This window comes from Myotis davidii, unplaced genomic scaffold (assembly GCF_000327345.1).
Source record: "Myotis davidii unplaced genomic scaffold, ASM32734v1 scaffold60, whole genome shotgun sequence".
In the NCBI taxonomy this organism is placed as follows: domain Eukaryota; kingdom Metazoa; phylum Chordata; class Mammalia; order Chiroptera; family Vespertilionidae; genus Myotis; species Myotis davidii.
In genome coordinates this window covers 3471695-3483460 of record NW_006293007.1, presented here as the reverse complement: position 1 = coordinate 3483460, position 11766 = coordinate 3471695, and the positions used below count along the sequence as shown (strand labels likewise).

Genomic DNA, 11766 nt, shown 5'->3' with positions numbered 1-11766 from the left:
GGAGAAGACAGAGGATAAACAATGAACACAAATAAGTAAACCAAATAGTGATTGTGCTAGGAAAAGAAGTAGAGCGGGATAAGAGGGTTGGGAATGTGTTGGGTAGGTTACAGTTTAAAATATGGTGCTCAAGATAAGCCTCATTGAGAAGGTGACATTTCAGCAAAGACTTGAGAGAGGTGAGGCCGTGAGCCATGGCCTGTCAGGGGAAAGTGCCAAGCATGCAGAGGAAAAAGCCACGGCAGAGCCCGCAGGGCACAAGTGTGTTTATGTAACCGGACAATCAATAGGTCCCTGCCGCCTGTCGCTACTTGAGCCAATTAAGCAGAGACAGGGTTGAGTCACATATAAGCGTTTATTCCAGTACTGCCCTCAGTATGGGAGAGCAGCAGGTCAGCCACAAAACTTCTGCTCTGCAGGCCCCCATAAACCAGCTGCTTATATAGGGTAGGACAAGGATTACACGGGGAAGTAGGGATTACAGGCATAGGGAAGTAGGAAGCTGCATTGGTACTCCATTGTTTGTGCAATAAAGTTGTCAGTCTTTCCAGAATAATAGGCAGTTCTTGAATGAAAATGGACTGCATTCCAAAGTTGACTCCCAGGTCCCGGGGTAGGGTGTACAACTCCCAGCCAGGTTAGAATTTCCTTTCTTTAACCAGAACAAGGCAATCACAGTTAACAGAGCATAATTATATTTCCCATAAACATAGCTAGTTCCCAATATTCTACTTTTGCTCCTAACACAAAATAGAACACAAGTCAGTCTGCCAGAGTGGCTACAGCAGAGTGGGTAGGGAAGCCACTGCAGGCTTTAAAATCCATTTGCTGATTTGAAGGTAGACTGTGGGAAGCAAGAGGGGAAGGTCCCATTGGGAGGCTAGTGGAGTAATCCAGGCCAAAGGAAGTGGAGGCTTGGACTAGGGGTGGTCGCAGTCCAGACTGAGAGAGGTTAGTATCCTAGATGTATTCTGGAGGTGAAGCCAATGGGACTTCCCAGCAGATTAGATATGATTTATGGGAGAAATGAAGGAGTCAAGAATAAATCCAGCCCTAGCTGGTTTGGCTCGGTGGGTAGAGCACTGGCCTGCGGACTGAAGGATCCCAGGTTCGATTCCGGCCAAGGGCACATGCCTGGGTAGCAGGCTCAATCCCCAGTAGGGGACCTGCTGGAGGCAGCCAATCAATGATTCTCATCATTGATGTTTCTCTCTCTCTCCCCTTCTCCCTTTCTCTCTGAAATCAATAAAGAAATATATTTTAAAAAGAAAAAAGAATAAATCCAGAGTAGGTACAACAGCTGGAGAGTGGAAGTGTCATTAACTTAGATGAGAAGCCTGGGAAGGAGCAGGTTTTGAAAGGAAGATCGGGAGTTCATCTTTTAACATGAGTCGGGGAGGTGGCTGTTAGGCACTTAGAGGAAACATCCAGGAGACCGTGACTAATCAAAGGCTACCTTAGACCGAGCTGCCAACATGTACTTGGCAGTCATGAGCTAAGAAATGGATTTAAAGCCTGGGTACCATCACCAAGGGAGTGAGCATGAGCAGTGGGACAATCCAGGAGGTTGGGGACTAAAGCGTACCATTTTTTTTTCAATGTAATACATGTAGAGTATTCAGTTTAGGTCAAACTTATTGTTTTTCAGATTCAGAGAATAATCCATTAGAAAAGCATGTTTACCTGTTTGTTTTTAAATTTGAAGAGAACACGTGTTTGCCACAGTGACCTTCTAAAGAGAAATAGACATAGATGGGTATCTTTAGGAACCACATTTGAAATCTTTACTGACTCACTATATAAAGTAACCAACCTCAGATTTATCTTGTTGGATGAGCTTATTCTATTACATTACTAGAGGCCTGGTGTATGAAAACTCATGCACTGCAGCGGGGGACCCTCAACCTGGCCTACTCCCTCTCACAGTCCAGGAGGCCTCAGGGGATGTCCCCCAGGGAGCAGGCCTAAGCCAGAATCTGGCCTCCCTCTGCAGGAGGCAACCAGGCCAATCAGGGGAAGGCACCGCCTCCATCACCCTGCTGCTGCTGCCTCTGGCCTCCCTCTGTGCAAGGCTACCGGACCTATCAGGGGAAGGCACTGCCCCCATCACCCCCACTGCTGCTGCCACTGCCAGCCACCATGGCTGCTGACCCTCCTCTGCCCTCACAGCCACTGCAGCTTCCGAAGGACGTCTGGAAGACGTCCGGTCTATACGGTCTAATTAGCATATTACCCTTTTATTAGTATCAGTGGTTCTCAACCTTCCTAATGCTGTGACCCTTTAATACAGTTCCTCATGTTGTGGTGACCCCCAACTATAAAATTATTTTTGTTGCTACTTTATAACTAATTTTGCTACTGCTATGAATCTTAATGTACATATCTGATATGCAGGATGTATTTTCAGGGGTCGCGACCCAGAGGTTGAGAACTGCTGGATAGATGATTCAGTACTTCTTTATAAGACCTTATGGGACTTGAAAACAAATTTGGAAAACATTCCAGAATGTAGTATCCTTAAATACCACTTCTACTTCTGCCTCAGATCTGCAGAATGGTAAGTCTGACACACGATTAGGATTGTTAAATTGTGATTTATTTACTTTTTAATCCTCATCTGATGTATGTTTTTCATTTATTCTAGAGAAAGAGGGAGAGAGAGTAACATCTATCGGTTGCCTCCTGTACACACCCTTGACAGGGGATCTAGCCTGCAACCTGGGTATGTGCGCTGACTAGGAATCAAACCCACATCCCTTAGGTGCACAGGACAGTGCTCAACCAACTGTGCCACATCGGCCAAATTATATGTTTTTAGATACAAATTGATCATGTACAAAGCATCTTATTTCTTTTAAAAAAATTATTTTTTGTTGATTTCAGAGAGAGGAAAGAAGAGAGAGAAACATTAATAATGAGAAAAAAACATGGATCAGCTGCATGCCCCCTACTGGGAATCGAGTGCACAACCCGGGTATATCCTGACTAGGAATCCAACTGTGACTTCCTGGTTCATAGGTCAATGCTCAACCACTGAACTACACTGGCTGGGCAGTGTCTTATTCCTTTTTAAGTAGTCATTAAGTGGATGCAGTACTTAATATTTCACACATATCTTGAAAAATAAGTGCTTCTTAAAGATCTCTTAAGGTATTCAAATGCAGCACATTTTGTGAGAGCCCACTAGGTAGGCATTAATGCTAAGTGCTTATAACTGCTCTTACTTCATGAACAACCTTATAAATAGGAACCATTATCTTTTTAGATATGAGAAAACTTAGCGTCAGAAAAATTACAATGACTTGTCTAAGTTACTGTCTAGTGCAGGGGTGGGGAACCTTTTGTCCTGCCAAGGGCCATTTCGATATTTATAACATCACTTGTGGCCCATACAAAATTATCAACTTAAAAATTAGTATTTGGTGAAATATTTAATTAACTCACCTCTAATGCCTTGGCAGGGCCAGACGCAATGACTTTTTGGGCCTTATATGGCTCATGGGCCAGATGTTCCCCACCCCGATCTAGAGCTAGATATTAGCAGAGACAAAATTTGAATTCAGGTCTCAAAAGAGAAACATCTTAAAGTAAAATTTTAAAAAAATATTCATTTTAAAATTATACATTACCAAAAGGTGAAGAATAGCAATTTAAGTGAAGCAAATATATTTTTTTAATGCAAAGGATGTTTTTTTTTGTTTGTTTGTTTGTTTTTTTTAAATATATTTTATTGATTTTTTACAGAGAGGAAGGGAGAGAGATAGTTAGAAACATCGATGAGAGAGAGACATCGACCAGCTGCCTCCTGCACATCTCCCATTGGGGATGTGCCCGCAACCAAGGTACATGCCCTTGACCGGAATCGAACCTGGGACCTTTCAGTCCGCAGGCCGACGCTCTATCCACTGAGCCAAACCGGTTTCGGCCAAAGGATGTTTTTTAAAACTCAAAATTACAAGAGAAAACTCACAGAATGGAATAAAATATTTGCAAATCATATCTCTGATAAAGTACTTGTATGTAGAATCTGTAAAGAACTCCTACACAAAACACAAATAGCCTAACTTTAAAGTGGGCCAAAGATCCAAATAGACTTTTCTCCAAAGAAGATACACAAATGGCCAGTAAGCACATGAAAAGATTCTCAGCATCATTGCTATCAGGAAAATGCAAATCAAAACCACAATGAGCCAAACCGGTTTGGTTCAGTGGATAGAGTGTCGGCCTGCGGACTAAAAGGTCCCAGGTTCGATTCCGGTCAAGGGCATGTACCTGGGTTGCGGGCACATCCCCAGTAGGAGATGTGCAGGAGGCAGCTGATCGATGTTTCTCTCTCATCGATGTTTCTGACTCTCTATCTCTCTCCCTTCCTCTCTGTAAAAAATCAATAAAATATATATTTTTTAAAAAAACCACAGAGATGCTACTTCATACCCATTAGGATGGCTATCATCAGAAAGACAGATAATAACAAGTGGTGAGTATGTGGAGAGATTCAAACCCTCATACACACGCTAGTAGAAATGTAAAACAGCGCAGCCACGTTGGCTTATAGTCTGGCATTCCTCAAAGGTTTGAACAGTTGCCCTGGCCCTGACCACTATGAATCAGTGGTTAGATCATCGCCCATGCACTGAAGGGTCCTGAGTTCATTTCCCAGTTGAGGGCCTGTACCTGGTTATAAGCTGGATCCCTGATCAGGGTACAGGCAAGAGGCAACCAATCAATGTCTCTCTCTCATGTTGATTTTTCTCTCACCCCTCCCACACCTCCTTCCCTTCCACTCTCTAAAAATCAATGAAGCAGAAAATATCCTTGGGAGAGGATTAACAACAGCAAAAAACATCTGCCCTGCCCAGATTGCTCAATTGGTTGAAGTGTCGTCCCATATACCAAAAGGTTTCAGGTTTGATGCCCGGTCAGGGCACATACAGGAGGCAACTGATCATTGTTTTTTGTGTGTGTTTTTTCTTTCTCCCCCACCCCCACCCCCGCCGCTTTTCTCCCTCTCACCTTCCTTTCCTCCCTCCCGTCCTTCCTTTCTCTCTAAAAAAATCAAGTGATATCTCTGGTGAAGATTTTAAAAAAATATTTTTATCTGTTTAAACAGCTACCATATGACCTGCAATTCCACTCTTAGTATATACCCAAGAGAAGTGAAAACAGGTCTACACAAAATCTTGTACGTGAATGCTCATAGAAGCATTAGTCATAATAGCCACAAAGTAGAAATAACCCAAATGGTTACACAAAATGTGGTCTATCCACACAATGGAGTATTATTCAGCCAGAAAAAGGAATGAAATACCGATACATACAACACGTGTAACCCTTGAGAACATTATGTAAATGAAAGGAGGCAGGCAGAAAAGGCCACATACTGTATGATTCCATTTATATGAAATGTTTAGAACAGGCAAATCTTTTGAGACAGAAAATAGGTGAGTGGTTGCCTAGAGGCGGTCGGGAAAGGGGGAGGAGAGGTGACTGCTTGGGTACAAGGTCTCTGGGGTGATGAAAATGTTCTAATAGTGATTGTGTGAATAGTTGCACAATTCTGAATATACTAAAAACCACTGAATTATACACTGTAAATGGGTGAATTAAATGTGTTATTAAAACTAGAGCACACCCAGTATAGTGCCCAATTTATGTCTCAGCTACTAAATTATGAGAAATGAATAATTGTTAGGTTTGTTGGCCTTACCTAATAAATGGACCTGCTAGTATTCTTTCCGTCTAAGGGTGACATGAAGAAGTTACAGGACACTAAGGGTTCAGAGAACCAAACAGTCGGTAATCTCTACCATAAAACATGAACCTCCCAAGTTGTACCTGCATTTCTATCTCTACATGAACCCATTCTCACACTTTTCTTCTAGGATCAAAGGAAGAGATATCTCTTGGTATGGAAACAATTTCTCCACTATGCTCTCGTAATAAGTCCCTCTTGTCCCCTCTAGGACACCAGGCTCCAATAGTGACTTACCTACCATGTCTCCTGGGCAAACTCCCACCCTGCACTGCTCCCACCTCCTCCCATGCCCTATAAGCATGCCGAGCAAGGACAGTAGCTGCAAAGAGGAAACAGTGGGCAGTGTGCCCGAGAGTTTGCCCATATTGTGGCAGTGGTCAACAGAATCGCTCTTTCTCCACTGAAAAACAAAAACCTCTACCTATCGTGCCATCTCTTGGGTCCCGGCCTTAAAAAACTCAGAGCTGACTCCCACCGTCATATAAATATAGCTCCACATGTGCTGTTTTAATTCTCTGAGACTGAGGGGGAAGACAGAAATGTGGGTTCCAGTCCACATAATGAAGGAAAAACAGGAAGAAAATGAGAGAATCGGCTGTCACAAGGCTGTGACATCCTGTCACTCACAGACACGGAACCGGTTGAATTATTAGAGTATTCTTAGCACTGCACCCGGATGAGGACACCACTTTTTGTAGATAGAACCAGCTTTATTTTTCACTGTAAACCTCCCCCAGTTATCAGTTCAATGACAGCCTGTCCAAGCAGCCCAGTCAATAGTGTAGGTTTTATCTCTTCAGAGATTAGAGAAGGGCATTCAAGCTTGATAACTTCAATAACAGTTTCTAACTGCGTTCAGCTTGATAACCTCAATAACAGTTTCTAACTTACTCCCTCTGAGGACCTTAAACAGGAAAGAGAAGAAGAGTGAAGGGAAGAGTTGTCCGTCACCTGAGCTGGCCACACCACTGGCTGCCCAGTGACCTACGACCATATGCTTCTGTGGAGTTGTGTCTGGGGGCCTGTGACCCAAAGTAAGATGCATTTGTTAACTTAAAAATCCATTGTAGGCCTGGCCAATGTGACTAAGTGGTTGAGCGTTGACCTATGAACCAAGAGAATCTAGGTTCGATTCCCAGTCAGGGCACATGCATGGGTTGTGGGCTTGATCCCCAGTAGGGCGCATGCAGGAGGCAGCCAATCGATGTCTCTCTCTCTCTCATTGATGTTTCTGTTTTTCTATTCCCTCTCCTTTCCTCTCTCTCTCTCTCTCAAAAAAAAATCAATAAAAACATTTTTTTATTTTTTAAATATATTTTTATTATTGATTTCAGAGAGGAAAGGAGAGGGAAGGAGAGATAGAAACATCAATGATGAGAGAGAATAATTAATGGGCTGCCTCCTGCATGCCCCATACTGGGGATCGAGCCCACAACTGGGGCATGTGCCCTGACCTGGAATTGAACTGTGACCTTCTGGTTCATAGGTTGACGTCAACCACTGAGGCATGCCAGCCGGACCATTACTGTTTTTTTAAATCCATTTGAGAATTCCTATTTAGAAAAGTAAAAATACAGTCTATCTGCTTAACAAGATCTGGTCGAGGACAGGCAGGCGGTTCTCCCTGGAAGGTGACCGCAAAGGGCGGCTATTTCCGGTATTTACCTGGTGAGGCTCGGGTTCACTGGGGCAGGGACCACTCTCTCACTGCAAAGCGGGGACCCCTCCTAGATCGTGAAGCATGAGGCAAACGCACAACACGTACTGCATCTATATCTAGTTTTCTCCTTTTCCGCCTTGCTCGTATTTTTGTCTTTTTTTTTCTTTCCCTTCTTGGTGTTTCCATTTCTGCATGCTCCATCACTGAGCTGTGATACCTGTGGTTCCTCATACCTGTCACACCTGGGCTTTCGTGCCTTGGCACCAGCTAGGTTCCCTTTCCGCTCCGGTCGCCAGAGGGGATAGAATTTGCCGCATCCTCTAAACCTTAACCCAAAAAATCCCTCTGCCTGTTCATCCCTCGGGTTTCAGCGTCAGGGCTGTGTCCTCACCTCTCCCTGACGCCCAAAACCTAAATGATGTACTTTCTTATGTTCTCAGTTTGTTATGGCCTTTATAGCACTTACACAATTTCTAATGACATACTCATTATATATCCACGCGTTTTCACACGTTTCCCTAAGGAACGCCCGCCTCCCCCGTGGACTGTAGGCCCTTCTGAGAACAAGGACCTGTCTTTTTTGTTTGGTGTTTTGTATCCAGATGGGGCCTGACCTGCGGTAGGCACTCAGTATATACCTGACACATGCATGACTTGCCTCCTCTGAGAAACATTCTCTAGCTTTGAGCACTCTGTGTTAATGCTTAACTGTACTGTGGATCTCATCCCCCTAGGTGGTCAGCTCCGCGTGATTGCAGCTCACACACCGAACACCTGCCTGCTTCCTTCTCTCATACCTTACCCCAAGCTCTGCTCCGCCTGAGGCTCACACCCCGTGCCTTCAGATAGCTCTACGTCTAGCTTGGTTGGGGGGCGGGGGGGGTGGTACGGCACTTATCTCCTTATTTATTTTATGTATTTGGCTTTGGAGTAAATATTTATCATCCCCATTGTTCAGTCACTTCTTTAGTCCCTACTCATTCCAGTTTCCTCTCCCTCAAAATAAAATACTGTCCTAATTCTTTAGGGCCACATGTCAACTTAATAGGATAGGACAGTGGTCGGCAAACCATGGTTGGCGAGCCACATGTGGCTCTTTGGCCCCTTGAGTGTGGCTCTTCCACAAAATACCACGTGCGGGCAAGCACGTACAGTGCGATTGAAACTTCGTGGCCCATGCACAGAAGTCAATTTTCGGCCTGGGCGAGTTTATTTTGAAGAAGTGGCGTTAGAAGAAGTGGGGGGTGGGGGGGGGGTGTTGGTTGGGCAACGGGAGATGCAGCACAGGCAGGCCATGGGATACACAGCACCGGGGAGGCGCCCGCGATTCATGCACGAGTTGAGTGAGCCAGTCAGCAGTCTCATTGTGCAGTGATTAGTGCTAGTTGCATCCGCAAATCGCACGCGAGTGACAAAAGTACCTACTCGAAGCATAAAGTTACCTATATTTTTCCAACCAGCTACAAATCCTACAGGTATTTTTGTCATCAATTTAAGAATTGTAATTCTTTTGTGTTGGTGGCTTTATTATTATATTGACATTGGCAACATTGAAATGCAATTGCTAGATTTAAAAAACAACTGTGGAGCTCGAAATTTGAACATCTTTGTGCTGATATGGAAATATTGGAGAAAAACAAATGTGAACTCAGTTCATAGCACAAGTGGTCTGCTTTGAAAGACCTGGAGAAGGAAGACATGTTGATTTTTAACACCTGGAATACTATTCCTGACTCATATAATCAACTGAAAAAACTAGCGTTTGCTGTTCTTTCCTTATTCGGGTCTACATATTTATGTGAACAATCATTTTCAAGCATGAACTTTATCAAGAGTAAATGAGAAGTCATCTTATTGATGAGAACCTGGAATGGTGCCTAAATTAAAAACAACAACATACAAACCTGACTTACCCAAACTTTCCAAGGAGATGCAAGGACATTGTTCATATTAGTGTTTGTCAGTCATTGTCATGATTTAATTTTATGGATATTGTAAAGTAAATTGTAAGGAATTTGAACATACCTTAATCAGATTGAGGACGTTTTTAGCAAAGGCCAGCTTAGGAGTACCCTAATTAAGTTAATAACAATGTACCTACCTATATAGTTTAAGTTTAAAAAACTTGGCTCTCAAAAGAAATTTCAATCGTTGTACTGTTGATACTTGGCTCTGTTGACTAATGAGTTTGCCAACCACTGGGGTAGGATATTGAATTTGCTGGAGAGGTTTTAACAGCATTAGGATTATCAACAGGCTCTAGATCTGTTTACTGGGAAAGAAAAGATTACTAATTTGGACATAGAACAATTTATTTTTCTTTTAACCATGTCTTTCTCATATAGAACAATGCTTCATAGGTAACTGATGCTCAGGAACTGTTTGGTGGGTTGAGCACATAACCAAAAAGAGCACTGGACGTAAGGTTAAAAGACATGACACAAGTTCTACTCATGATCCCATTATTTGGTGATGTGTTGGAAGCACTGGCCAGCACAGTAAGAAAAAGCTCAAAATGAAACTGTCGCTATTTATGACTATACTAGAGGCCCAATGCATGAAATTCATGCAAGAATAGGCCTTCCTTCCACACCGGCTTCCCTCTGTCACCTGGGACCTGGGCTTCCCTCGCTATGGGAAATTTTCAAAAAGAAGAGTAATGTTGGGGGGGGGGGAATTTTCTCCCAAATATTATGAAACCTCTTTAATTAAAACATCACTGGAATACAAGAGTACAGAATTAGACCCCAGTAAAAATGGACACATGATAAAAATGGCATGGTTAATTTAATGAGAGGTATTGAAACAGCTAGCCATTTACAACAAAATAAATATAGACTCCTACTTCTCTCCTTATTCTGAAATAAACTCCAGATGGAGCAGAGATTTAAATATAAAAATTAACCATAAGAGTCCACAAAGAAACTATTTAAATAAATATATTTATAGTCTTGAAATGGGAAAGGCTTTCCTAAAAATAGCCCAAAACTCAGAAGCCATGAGATATTTTTATTCTATGTCTTGCATGGCACAGAACACCGTTTAAAAAGATGACAAACTTGGAAAACATATGTGTAACACATATGGCAAGAAGATAATATCCCTAAAAATAAAGATGCTTTTAAAAATCAATTACAAAGACAACCCAGTAGAAAAAACAGGCAAAGGACTTAAACAAGCAATTCACTCAGGAAGCTCCCTGCTCCACTGCCCCCTCCCACCTTTATATAAATTCTCTGAATCACCTTTGCATGGAAAATAAAAGTCTTTGAGCCCAATGGTCAGTGAATAGAGCTTCAGCCTGTGGACCGAAAAGTCCCAGGTTCAATTCTGGTCAACGGCACGCACCTTGGTTGCAGGTTCCTCCCTGGCCTGGGCCCTGGTCAGGGTGTGTGCAGAAGGCAACCAATTGATATATTTCTCTCTAATTGATATTTCTCTCTGTCTCTCCCTCTCTCTTCCACTCTCCTTAAAAATCAATGGAAAAATATCCTCGGGTGAGGATTAACCAAAAATAAATAAATAAATAAGAAAATAAAAGTGTTCGCTTTGTTTTAAAAAATATTTTCTTTTCTGATAAACCGCTATAAGCAAAAGCAACAAACAAGAAACTGGAAAAAGTGAAGAGCTTCTAGAAATCAATGAAATAAAGACTAACGGTCTAGTTGGCACAGGATGCCAGCAAACGCTTACAAGGACATGAAAGGAAACATGTCTCTCAACCAGTAAAAGATGCTCATTCTCACACTTAAGAAAAATGTAAATTAAACAATAATAATTTCAAAATAAAAAAATGTAAATTAAAGTGGCAGATATGAAATGACCTTTTTTCCATAAAGAAGACCATCTCGAATTCATAGGTTATATACTATCAAAAGAAAAATAAAGACACAAGGAGCTTGGTTGACTCATTAATTAAACTCAGTACCTTTTCCTAAGCTGGCAATTCCAACAAAACCATTCCTTTATGTTATAGGGTCCATAGATCTCAAAAAAAAAAAAAAGACCTTTTTTCAAAGTCAGAAAGTTTGATAACTATTTACAAGGTATGAGGAAACAGATACTCTCATAGACTGCTGGTGGTGGTGTCAATTGAGACAGGCTCCATAGAGAATAATTTGGCAATATAATGCAAGTGTCTAAAGTGTACATTTTGATCCAGCAATCCCACTTCTTAGAGTTTATTCGACATATATCCTTGCAAATCTAGATTCCCTATCCTAGCAGAAGACTGAAAGTTTATTCTTTGAAAGAAGCAAAATGAAGAGTTTCTGTATACAGGGGAGGCTAAACCACATTAAGGTCACAAGTAGCATCTTGGAAATAGGAATGGGCCCTGGCGGGTCTCAGA

General features: G+C 42.2%; 2 long non-coding RNA genes across 2 annotated transcripts in view; one reads left to right on the top strand and one right to left on the bottom strand.

The window, feature by feature from the left end:
- Positions 1-2410: 2410 nt before the first annotated feature.
- Positions 2411-11766, top strand: part of LOC107183557 — a 9892-nt gene continuing 536 nt past the window's right edge. The window contains exon 1 of the long non-coding RNA XR_001514346.1: positions 2411-2557. This is a non-coding gene — a long non-coding RNA (uncharacterized LOC107183557). The remainder of the gene's footprint in view (positions 2558-11766) is intronic.
- Positions 11612-11766, bottom strand: part of LOC107183556 — a 2608-nt gene continuing 2453 nt past the window's right edge. The window contains exon 3 of the long non-coding RNA XR_001514345.1: positions 11612-11621. This is a non-coding gene — a long non-coding RNA (uncharacterized LOC107183556). The remainder of the gene's footprint in view (positions 11622-11766) is intronic.